At 37.9% G+C, this 13,374-nt stretch overlaps 1 protein-coding gene across 1 annotated transcript in view; it reads right to left on the bottom strand.

The window, feature by feature from the left end:
* Positions 1-12,234, bottom strand: part of LOC129266231 (protein sax-3-like) — a 77,194-nt gene extending 64,960 nt beyond the window's left edge. The window contains exon 1 of the mRNA XM_054904065.2: positions 12,061-12,234. The gene's annotated coding sequence lies outside the window, so the exon portion shown is untranslated. The remainder of the gene's footprint in view (positions 1-12,060) is intronic.
* Positions 12,235-13,374: the final 1,140 nt, after the last annotated feature.

The following is a 13,374-nucleotide window of genomic DNA, read 5'->3' as shown; positions in this document are numbered from 1 at the left end:
TTTCCAAATAATGCGGATAATTGCCATGGTGCGGTCACAAGGTCTCCCTTTTCCAACACAACCGCATTGGAGGGGGCGTGTCCAGTTGTCATGACGATTATCCGCCTTTTTCAGGACGGGCGCTCGTAAAAATAATTTATGGAGTTTGTGAATGCAATTTTTATTGAATTATCCGCATTACTCTTAGGCGGCTAATTGGAGGATATGTTTTATTGGGTTTATGAAAGGGGTATAAGACCACCGACTGATGTTGCTCTCGTCTTAACATCAAAGTTGTTCCAGTGTATTCTTTCATCCACCTACAGGGGCAGTTGAGAAAAGGGATTCATACAGATTTCTGGAGGATTGTTTAACGAGAAAGAGGAACAAATAAACATTTTCTGATGTAATCTTTCCCAGTGTAAAACAAAACCCTATGCATCAAGGCGTTTATTATGAGAAAATAACCATCTCATTGAGACAAAAGTTGGTTCTTTGTGCGCCCATGTCTGGGAGTAGAGGGATCATCTCCTAAAAGAGGGGTGCACTGAAGCACCCCTCCTTGAGGACCACTTGTCCCTTTATTACCCCTCTTCTTGGTGGAGCACTCTTCAGAATGGGTGAGAAGCTTAAGATGAGCGGACACATCCAATGTGCTTGTTAAGCCACTTTTTAAAATCTTTGTAGAACTACACAGGGTGCTTCAGTTAGCTTGGTGAAATTGGTAATTAACATGAATTACCACATGTTATGGCTGATTCTATATACCACCTAGGGTCGCATCATCGCATTTGCATTGAGGGTCTACCCAAGGGGGGGGGGGCAAGATGGAAGGGGAGGGGAGAAAGAAAGATTGAGAGAGAGGGGGAGGGGGGACAAGTTGGGACAAGTAATTGGAAAAGTTAATTAAGTCTTTAGGGAATTCTTTACCAAGCCAACCTGAACAAAAATTGAACAAAAGAAATGTCCTGTGTCTTTCACCCTTCTCCTGTCCACCTAAATACTTGTAAGATATCTATTTATGCCTGGAGGATTATCTCCTTTCATCCATGGATTAGGCTTATCCCATCCCTGGTAATGGACTAGGCTTTAATCCCCCTGCACTGAGGTGGTCTGGAACAAAAGGGACAGGGTGCATGGGCTTCCTTTGATGCAAGCAGCAAACTATGAAGAAAAGATTTGGACCTACTTTAACTGAGGTGGGAAAAGCAGATTTCCCAGTGGAAGTTAACCCTTCTGGTACTTTAGCTTTTAAAAAAGCAAAAAAGCAACAACAAAAAAAAAGAGAAAAACATTGGTGAAGATTTGATGAAAATCCACCAAAGAATATTAAAGAGAGATCACCAATATGTTTGCACTCAAATATATATATCAAGACTATTTCATCATGAGAAGGCAATCTGAATGAAAAAAATATCTCTTTTTAACAATATAGGCCTACATCTTTGCGTCTTCAAACAAAATGATTGTTGAATTGAAAACACAAAAACACTTTCCTTGCAAGGAAGTAAATTGCATTATGAACACTATAAATTCTTAATTTCAATTTTCAAAGTTAACTTCAATGCATCCTTCAGATAAACATTTGATGTATCAATTTACACATAAAGGTATCATCAGAATCCTCTTCAGCTTATCTTTTGTAAAGCTATTTCAATCAAGAACAACAATGATTGGAAAAACAATCTAGCCTTGCTCACATCATCACAATAACCGGTTCTGAGATCAAAGTGATGGAAGTTGTTGAGAAGTCTTTTGTAATCAATTTAGCGAGGATTAGCTAATCAATTTAACAATCATCAGAATCTATTCCAGTCCTTGACTTTCCTTTCAAAATAGAAGTGACCATCTTCCTTTCCATTTTGAAGTGATTAAAAGCTTAACTGCTTCACTTGCCAATGATCTGGTCAGATTATAAGAAAGCCACTTAAGATCTTTCATTTTTTCCAAAAAAACCCAGTAAACTTTAAGTAGGATCTCTGGAGATTTTCCAATTGGATTAAGGAATTGGGATAAAAAACTATTTCAAAATCATTTGGACTTAAATATCTTGGCTTAAAACTTACCAAAAGTAATGAGTTGATGTAGTCTTCTATTTTTGCATCACTGCATTTACATCCTCTAAATTTTATGTCTGTAAACTCTACCACTTCTTTCCCCTTGTATTACCTCCATCCTCAATAATGTTTTGTATTTTTACAAATTTTATTTGTCAAATAAAACCAATGAATTGGTAACTTCTACATAGTGCTGTGGAAAGGGTGTACTCTTTTTACTTTTTAAATGATGTTGATCCGAGAAATTAAGCATACATAAAATATAACAGGTTATCCTATGACTTAGGATGTCAGAAAGAAACTGTTTATCCTATAGAAGAGCGAATCCAGGATTTTTAGGAAGGGGGGGGGGCACATTTTCTGGAAGAAAAAATTTGACAAGCAGAAAAAGGTTTTAACAAAATATTAAGGGGATTTAGTCCACGAAAAAAATTGACAAGCAAAAAAAATGCCTTCACTTTCAAAGGGGGGGGGGGGGCACACTTCTGTTTTAACAGCATTTTTACATTACAAATTTAAATTGTGCCTCTCAAAGGGGCGGGGGGGGGGGAGCACGGGCCGGCTGTGCCCCCCTGGATCCACCAGTGATCCTATAAACCATACTTCATCATTAAAAAAAGCCCAAATTTGAACAGTTTCAAAAGTAAATTTCCACATAGGATTGACCCCTACGCCTCTGAAATACAGTTATCGACTTGAATAGTTTGCAGTGAAAGTTATCACAACGAGATGCGTTGCTGGAAACGAACCTTTCCTTCGGTCCCATTCTAAAGAATCAATGTTTCTAGAAGGCCTTTCCATCAGCCTAATTGCCATCTAAAATCCTTTTAAGAGTGATTCCCTACAAACCTTGAAAGCCCTTGAAAGCCAAAAAAATATAAAAATCATCTTGAGTTTTTGTTTTTATTTACTATAACCTTGAATTGTCTATGTACATATAAGTGTGTTTGAATTTCAAATCGGATGAGGCTTTTAAGGAAATGTCTAAAAGTATTATACATTGCAAAGATGCCATTTCAGCAATATTCCCTTCACCATTGCTGTTTCTGTTTTGTTATTACTTAGTCAACATATTCAGTTCACAGGATGTGGGGCAATGAAAATTGAAATTGAAAAAAAAAGATTTTTCAGAAAGGGCATGAAGGTTTGATTTTCTTTCTCAGTAAACCTGAATGTCAACATTGAATATTTTGTTCATTTTGTACTTTTTTCTTCACATAAACCCATCAATGTTTCTCCTGTCTACATAAGAAAGATAGATCCAGTCTTGTCGTTATCAATAATACCCCCAAAACAATATATTCCTCAGGCTTGACAGATTTCCATTTATCCCGATCATTCATTTTGTCTTTGCCTATCAAGAGCCTGCCTGTCCAAGAAATACTGTCCTTCGAAGGACGATCTCTGTGGATCGCTTTCGACATCCAAATCACAGTCAAATTGCACCTCCAACAAACAACTACCACTCCTGACTAGCCAAAGAAGATGATGTTTTGCCCATTTCATGATCGATGCCCCCACAAGAAAGAAAAACAGCAAGAACGGATGATTGATTCCCCTCTCCGCATCCAAGTTTTAGCGTCATTTCCAATTTCCCGTCCCCCTCGTCCTCGTTGGGGGCGGTATATTTTTGACCGGGGTATGTTTGTCGACGATACGGAGGGGCCCTGAGTATCCATTGGAGATGGGGAGCTTTCTAAAATAGAAGATTGATGGTTGGGTTTTGGCATGGTACTCATACAGTTTAATGTGGCACATCCATCAGAGGATGTTGCGTGGAATACATCTCATGGAAGATAAGATGGAAAAGAGAGACGAAGGGCGGAAGAAAGATTCGGAGATGCTTTTGGAAAGGAACCTTTGGAGGATGGAATCATAATGGAAGACTGCTAACAAGCATGGTGCCAGAGTATTTCCTTCTGTCCTCAAACAGGGCACTAAGTGCCTTTTGACTCTTGGGCTGAGATGTCAGGGAACTTAAAAAGTCCTTTGTGACTTTTATCACCGGTTCAAGAGAGGACAAAGTATGTTGTTACTCTCGATGTTTCCATTGGCATATACGTATTATAACAAAAAATATCATAAAAGATTAAATTGAGAGCCCCGATTTAAAATTGTTTGGATAATTATGACTTCTTCCAAGATGCTGGGAAAAATAAGCATTCTGATTTTTAAATTCTCAACAATAATTATGTGATCTATCTCACTAAATAACCACTCTATCAAATCTGATTGACATTTGCCTATGAAGGCCTGGCAAATAGGTGGAAGTATTTGATGACATCGTATAGTTCAAAACCAGGAAGTGGCTCAAATGCGATGAATAATTTCTAAAATAATGAGATGGGCAGAGAGACGCAGAAGAATGGCAAAACCAATCAAACTTCCATGATTGACATCTGCTTATTGATCCAGTCAGGCAAAATAAATACCATTTTCTTCTCGTCACAATCAAAACACAGCAGAATGAATGGACAAGTACAAGAATTATTATGATGAAACAAAACATCAGAACAAAAGGGTAGAGTCTGTGGTTGAGCATTTTTGATTGAGGGTTTTTGCCCAACACCACTTCACCTAACCAAAAAGGATGTGATTTGAAAAAATAAAACCACTTTGGTGAACCTATGCAAGTATTAAGGTTCTTTAGAAAAAGTTGCTGTGGTGTAGTAAGAAACCCCAAATTGAAAGGGGGGGGGGTTGTAATACATTAAATTTCATCTATTTTCATCATTATCAGCAATTATGTTTAATCTTTCACTTTGATTTCATGTCAACTTCCATTTGAAAATCTTGTACAGCTTTTTTTTTTCATTCTTTATATATCAATTGTTTGATTTTTCACTCATTATTTCATCTTATTTTTGGTAATATTTCAATTGTCATCATCATAACCTTCATTTCCAAGTATAATGTATTATAAATATTATCATTATCTTTTTATTTCTTTCTTTAATTGTTTATTCTTATTGTCAGTGGCGGACCGTGACCCGGAGGAGACAAAGCATTGGGGGGGGGGGGGGGGCACAGCATTGTTCACAAATAATACAGTGCCCGTCCAATGCTTTGTCTCCTCCGGGTCACGGTCCGCTACTGCTTATTGTTTTTAACTTTTTTATTTGCTACTTCATCATTTTTAATTTTGTTTTCATTTATTTAATTATTATTATCATTTAATTATTATAACTATCAATATCATTATTATTATAATTGTTATTATTATCATCATCATTATTATTATTATTATCATTATTCATTTTATTCATTTATTATTATTATTATTATATTTTTATTATTTTTTTATATATATCTTTTTTTTTGGGGGGAGGGGGGGTCCTCACCCAGGGTGGCTTCACCCCTATAGACTTGAACATCACAGCCTTCACTTCATTCCCTATTAACTCTTTGCTCTCAACTAATGAAGTGTTCATAACTCGCTTTCAGAGAGGGCTAATCCAAAGACGACTTGCCGGTTCGTAATTGCCCTCTTGTACAAAGTACCAGGCATAACCTTTTGAACGCACTCGATACGAACTGACAACCATTGTGCCTCATGAATAGCAACAACACCAAAATACTTCCCTAATTATCAGCAGAAAAATATGGAATTCTGTGGCACGAGGTAAGAAAATACAGAGGAATCGTTCAAAAAGGTGGAATACTGGCAGCTTTTGATAAGCTCTGGAGATGTTTTCATTCGGTTTAGGGTACACATTTAACGGATCGCAGCCTTTCTCATGTCGGCTTTTGTCCGCTCAAAGTGGGCAGGCTTTTGAAAGAAGTGGGTTTTTCTTCTTCCAACTTGGGGAGAAAGAGGCGCTTCTTTTCTTTGGAAGGTGTGAAAAGGACAGCCTAGGGTAATAGGTAAAGGATTGTCGCCGGGCGGGCGGAGGGGTTAGGGGCAGGGGTGCGAGGGCAGGAGACGACACCCACCTCGCGAATCCACAGATCCTTTTAAAACTGACACAGCGTTAGACAAAAACTCAGTCTTCTCATCCAAAGATATAAATCCGCTCTGTCTCCAGATCTCCTGTTGAAGGTGTCTGAAGCCTTTCAGGTCTCCTTAATAACATCTGTTTACCTTTCGGATCTAGCGTTGGTGGTGGTGTTGTATTGGGCTGAGGCCATAGCCATGCTATTATGGTATCTCAAATGCATTTAGGATTTTAGCCTCTCCTGCTGTTAAAAAAACAGTTGGAAGTCAATTCAAACTGTAACAATTATATATACATGTAACAAATCATTATTTTGATGGCTGACTCTTAATTGTTGGCAAAAGTATGACTCATGTTAATGAAATCAGAATTACGGCCTGTGTTTATAAAAAGGGTTAGACGGACCTCAAATAAGAAAAGTCTGAAATATCACGTCCATTTTTTTTTTCAAACAGCTGGAGTAATATTTGAAAATATATTTGAAAGCGATCTTTCTTGATTGATTGGAACACCATATCTGATGGAAACACTATTTCAGCTTAAAGCACATGTGAACATCATAGAGAATGATGCTGTGGTGAATTAGCATAATAAACACATTCCAACATGATTATCAATAGTATTCCATCATTTATTATTTCTCACCCAATTTCTAAATACAAACAAAAACTTTTTTTCTTTTTTTAGTTTCATTTTCTCCCATTTCATTATATCTTGCTAAAGACACCGCTCTTCTAAAATGCACTTTTTCGTTTTATTTCTTCTGGGAGTCAGAGATACCATATAGAAACTGCAGAAATCACAAACCCCCCCCCCCCTTCCATTGGAGATATTAATGGGATTGTAACGAAAGAATTGTGGCCCAACAAGAAAAGGGTAAACCCTTCTATTGTGCAATGCTGTGGATATCTGGAGGCGAGGGTTTATTTTGGGGATCTTGTGTCCTTTCGGCTCGGTTAGGGGTGCATAGTTGCACCCTTACCAATCCTCATAGTGCCAATTATCACCAGTGATGAGAACCAGATAAAATAAGGTTTGAAACAGATACATATCTCATAAAGCATCTTCTCAGTGATTTCACTGCCTTATTTGTTCTGAGCCAATCAGAAGCAAGGATTTCAGTAGCTTTAACAGTGACCGGTATTTATTTTCTTTTGTGAAATGCTCCCTGGGTCAAATATTTTCAAACAAGGAGAGAAGATGAATTTTCACTGACCTCATTGTTCTAAAATTCAGGGATGTCTTCTTAGCTTATGACATTTGTTAGTGAAAATATATCATTATTCATTTCATTGCTCACCCTTTTTCAAATATTTTCAGACAATGAGACGATGAATGATTTTTTTACTGGGATTTGCTGGTTGCTAAAAAGTTCAAATCAAACAAAACTGAAATAGTTCAGCAGTGACATCATCTAGAATATTTCACTTTTAAATGCAAGAAATGGATTGCAAAAAAAGATAACAAACTCACACAATATGGTTCACTTATTAAAAGGAATCCATCCCAGATAAAAAGTTGTTTGAGAAGAAATAAAAAAATCAGACATCTGATATAGGTGAAAGTTTGAATAATAGCGGACAAACAGTAAGAAAGTTGGGAATTTTTTAAAGTTGGAAAAATTGGTAATCACTATACCAATGGAGACTTCAAATTGGCCACACTTGTGATGTCATAGTGATGTAAGGCAAGGACTACTCTTCCATGTACTCCAATACAAATAATGGCTAATATATATTTTTTTATTCAAAAAGTTTACTTCTATTTATATTTTCTTTCATGAGGACATAAAACAATGTGCTACCTGACTTATATATTGATTACTGCCCCAGGGGAATAGGGGGGGGGGGTGAACTGAGTGAACTGCTAAGAATGTTGCATTATGGGTTAGAAACCTGGCTAGAATTGAGTAGATGGGGACTTTAGGTGGCGCTATTACGACTGCCAGTTCACATTTGCTTTAAAGAAAAGTTGCTCGACTATTTTGAATGGTAAAAAATGAATGAGCTTTCTGATGCTCTCCCTTCCCCTTCAACTGTTTGAAGGGTTATAAAAAGTAACACCATATTGTATAAATAACAAAAACACATCAAAACCCGCCGAAAATATAAAGGCCCCACTTAGAAATATCACACAAAAATTTGATTGGCAGGCAAATGAGATAGTGGATTCATTTATTGAGAAAAAGGCAAGATGCTCGAAAGAAAAATTGACTGATCTCGAATATCACCTAACTCAATATTCTGATAGATGATATCTTCAGATGAAATAGAGGGCAGTAACCGTCTAGTGGCGTTCTCACATAAACGCTACCCTAAATTTTCGCCTCGGAGGTATTTAATGTAATTACCTCAAAAGTGTACCTTTACTTAATTTCAAGTAAAGCTCTTAATCAAATTTACACAAATATTAGTCCACGAGCTCACTATTATAATCCTTCCTCCCCCTTTCTTGTCTACGAAGCTGAGAAAATAGAAATCAATTATTGCAAGTATTCGATTGCGCAAATATTGGTTTGCCAAAATGCTGCCATCACAGATGAATAGAATACCCACAACTCCCCCTTCTATTTCATCTTTCGTTCCCCCACTCTAGGTTCGTGAACGGAGCAGAAGCCCTTCCTCACTATTAATCAACTCTCAGCTGACTTCATGGCAACTTTTATTAACCCTTACACTCCCAGAGCCCAAACACTCCTGTGGCTATACACACTTCTTATAAAAGTTTGGAAGGTAAGAAGTTAAGGGTGCTGTCACTATTTCCCCTGCCTGTTTTTTTTTTATAAGCTCTTACAGTTGCAGCATTGGGGAAGGGGAGAGAGCATATTTGACGATGGACTCGGAATCGATATCGCGCCAGGGCCCTTTGACTCGAGGGAAACAAGACCCTCTACTAGATTACCACGGTAACACGATAGCAAGCTTGTCTGGAATTTAGCGGAAGATGAACGGAGGAGGGGAACGTTTGACTCGGTTGATGGACGCCTTAAATACACATGTTGTTTCAGGGATGCGCATCGAGAACGAGATGGAGTTCGCGGAGGAGGAAGGGGACGAATGCCCAAGACACAATATAAACTCTTTCCGTTGAAGGCAAGAGGCAAATGACTGCGCATGCAAATTATTAATGGTATACACCCCTGTCAAGGCCTGCCATTTGCCAAGATATGATTTGTCCTTCGAGTTTAGGTCTGGTTTGTTTTGAAGACAATCAGTGATTCACTGTTTTTCTGGACCCTTCATCGCCAATCAAAGTCATTAATTTTTGACAGGTTAATTGATTCTGTGCTTTCTTTGCAAACTTAATGAGGACATATGATTGGACAATCAATACCTAAAACAATCACCATTTCTTTTCATTACTTTCTTTAGCAAATACTTCTCATGACTCATTATTTACGGAGTAATGGCCGATGATTGATTATATTACTTGGGTCTCTTCGTTTAAATATATTTCAATTTAATGAAAACCAAATTTGAGGCATTTTAATTCATTATCACAGTATAAATTTATATTGTGTAAAGCTGATGGCTTCTAATCAAAGCTGGAAGTAACAAAATGAATATTGATTTGTTTAGGCCTATATCGTTAAGTGGAATAAATAGAAAAACACTGCATACAAAGATAATGAGATGAAGACAAACATAGAGAGCATGAAAGAGAGTGATGAAGAAGAAGATGGTGATGATGATTGATGATGATGATGACGATGATGATGTTGATGAAGATGATGGGGGTGGTGATGATGATTATGGTGATGATGATGATGGTAATGGTGATGATGATGATGATGATGATGATGATGATGGTGATGACGGATGATGATGATGTGAGTGAGGATGAGGAGGATAATGATGGTGGGCTTGTGATGTTAACAATAATGATGATGATCGCAAGTTAAGTTTTCTACCAACATAGTCATCAATGTCAAAACATGCCTTGCGTGTCATCGAATAAAAGACGTAATCCATTCAAAAGAAAGTAATTTTCTTGGACTTAAAACAAGCTGATACACACAAACCACACAAGACTACCATTCTTGTACCTCTATTACCTCCTCCATCCTGACCCTCCCCTCCCCAATCTCCACTTTATTTACCCCTTTCTCTCAAAACATGCCCTCTAAATCCCTAATAATTTTATTGCACCACCAAACATTCAACGAGGTTAAACACTTGGAAACAATTAATATGCTACCAGGACCCAAGGCAACGTGCCAGAATGAACCAACAACTCTTCCCTTGTTTTACGGAAGGGGGTTGACTCCCTTCCAGCAAACGACACCAATCCTGGCAAGTTCACTGACCAATAGGGCGATGACCTGTGGCATTCCGTTGTGGAGAGCTCATAGGTGAAGGTAGAACGCTTGAAAGGGTACAGTGTGCTTGCTCCGTTCTTGTTTTCATTCACCTCGCCTTCAAACGTCTTTCTTTCATTTTTCTTGAGATATCTTTATCCTTCCTTGCACCCTATCCAATATTCCATTAATTTTTAATCCCCCTCTCTCTCATCCCCATTTCTATCTTAATCCCCTCCTTTTCTCTGTTTTGGTTTAAATCTAAGTCAGTCCTTCTTTGTCTCTTCCTTTTACTTTTTCATCTTTCTCTCCAACACTCGCCCCTCTCTTTATCGTTAAATCTAGATCACTTTTTGTCAATAATTAAAATAATATTGTTGCATCTTTATATTTCACGTTTATAGCAGCCATATTACTAATTCCAAGTAAAAAGGAAAGCCAATATATTCAAGCACCACTGTCTGTATGAATCTTTCTTTGCTCTTTATTTCTACTTTTTAAGTGTTTTTCATATTAACCCTAAGATATTCCTGCTCCTCACTCGTGCTGCCATAGTATGCCTTATAAGACCACCCCCGCACTTTGTTCCCTTATTATCTCAAGCTCTAAAAACAGAATCGGTTCTCAAACCTTACTTTATTTGAAATAAATAGAAACTAGGGCATTGAATTCTACACATTTTACAACTTCCAACTTCGATCGAGCCAAAATCAATCTTTATTCACGTGACGAATCACCGTCGAAATAGAAAATTGGAAGGATCAAACATCGTCTCCATGGTTTAAAGTGGCGGCGCTCTTTGACCAACCAAAACGGAGGAAAGAGGAAATGATCATTTGCATATTCCCCTTCCTATTATGTATCACAGTTTCCGAACGCTTCGCATTTTCGTGCAACACGAAAAACAGCAACATGCTTGCTTGTGAATGGCACTCACGTTCCTATGAATTTCAAAATAACTACATTTAATCAAATGACGGAGGGTACGAGGAAAGGAAACTGATAACTACATGAATGAAATTGTTACCATCATCCACACCATTTCCTACGTAGGCGGCAGAATCATCACAAAGCTATGAATAGCTAATAAAGTCATTACTCACATAACTGAATATTCTTAAAACACAATTATAAATGACGGATTGGGAGGTATATGGAAAGGGATTATATGTTTAGTGAGAAGTAGATATATTTCTCCCAAGCAGAATCTAGAAAGCCTCTCCAACACATTTTTTGTATTGTTTTATTTTAGTAGGTGCAATGGAGTGGGGAGGGAAGAGGTGCCAAAGCAGTATTGATGTAGACTTGTTTTTCATCAACTCAAAATTAATCAAGAATTTGTAAAAAAAAATATATATATCCTTATCTTGTACCAATGCTCTTTATTCAGTTGATTTCATTTTTTTCAGGGTCTATATTCTACCAGTTTACTCTGAAAAAAGCAGGTTGAGTAAATATTCCTTCCAACTTGGTTTGTCCGTAATGGTTTCATTCAATCTTTTTTAAAATCATCTTTATATTTCCCATATATTTATATTCTCCTTCTCTCTCCTCACCCTTTCTAACTCTCTCCCCCTCATTCTTTCTTTATGCTTTTCCACTTCTACCCCAGTATTACTTTCTTATTGCCAACGTTAATATTAATCTTTCATATCTTTTTTTTCTCTCATTCTTCAACACCCCCCCCCCCCCACTGCTCTGCGGTAGCATCCATGTCATGATAAAAAATTGCGCAAAAATTACCCCAAAATAGGCAACATCACTAATTAACAAAAAAAACAATGGAACTTACATGCTATGTCCAATGTCGCGTTGTTGCTGTATGCCACTCCAAGAGAATTTGTCGCGACGCACTGGTACACACCGATGTCGACCCTCGGAATCACTCGAAAGAAGAAGAGCGCCCCCGTGCCTAGGTCACTGACGTGACCGTCGCCTTTTGTATCCAGTTCCTGTCCATCTTTTAACCACTGCAATAAAAGAGGAAAAAGATAGAGATTATTTTACTTGAAATTCAATCACTTAAGCTGCATGTATGACATCATTTCGTCATTAACTTGATTAACAATTATTTCTGTTAAAAAAACAAAGAAAGTTGTTAGCACACAAAAAATAAATATCAGGGGAATTAAGTCTACTTTTAGATGATTTCCTCCCTTCAATCATTCAAAATTACGAGAAAAAGGTGCCAAATTGAATAAGACTCGGCATTTGAGTATTTCATGAGCAAACAATTCAAGCAATGTCATGACAGGACTTGACCTCTAACCCAGGGGCATATGCATGCCATGCCCCCACTTCTGGAACTGGTATTGCCCCAGTCCACGACAAAAGCCGATGAGATGTTACAAGTTTGCCATTCTTGGGACAACAGAATCTACCAGGAACCGGTACCAAGTGAGATACCGACGTGTCACCACGCACCTTTCGTTACCCTTCCCCAGGATCCCTAAGCCCTCCACTTCACACCTCTTAATCTACGGATTGGAGACGGACAGGGGTGAAAGAGAAACATACCACAGGGGGACAGAGAGAGAGAGAGGAAGGGGTAAAGAGATGATGATAAAGAGATGGGTTTAGGGTCGAGTATTGGCGGAGTGCTCGCCCCGGAGAAATCAAACGCCAAGAAACAATCGCACACCTTTTCGGAGACAGGGTTTATCGGCTGGGGCATCGGTGTTATGAGGTCTTTCACACCTAGGTTGACATCATTGCCCCCGTCTGCTTTCGCTTCTCGTATTCGTCCCCCCTCTCCATCACAATCTCCTTTTTTGTGCCCATCTGTGAATCTCTTTCTATTCTTACTCCATGGTTGGACTCATTTCAAGGGAATATTCATATTCTTTACCTTAGAATTTTGGGTTTCAGGAATTCAGATGTCCAGATTTGCATTTGGTATTGGTCTTTTAATTTGAGATTCACATTCGTGATTCCAACTAAAAAAATCAATTGTTGTAAAGTTGTTCTATACCTTTCTGCACATCTACAGCTTTTTCTTCTTGCTCAGTTATCATTCTCCTCCTTTTACTCTTCCCCTCCTGCTCATCATCTTCTCAGCTTCATCATACCAATTTTCTTCTTCTCCCTAACTCGTATCCACTCAATA

The sequence above is a fragment of the Lytechinus pictus genome, chromosome 8 (assembly GCF_037042905.1).
Source record: "Lytechinus pictus isolate F3 Inbred chromosome 8, Lp3.0, whole genome shotgun sequence".
Classification (NCBI taxonomy): Eukaryota; Metazoa; Echinodermata; class Echinoidea; order Temnopleuroida; family Toxopneustidae; genus Lytechinus; species Lytechinus pictus.
This window is presented reverse-complemented; position numbering and strand designations above follow the sequence as displayed.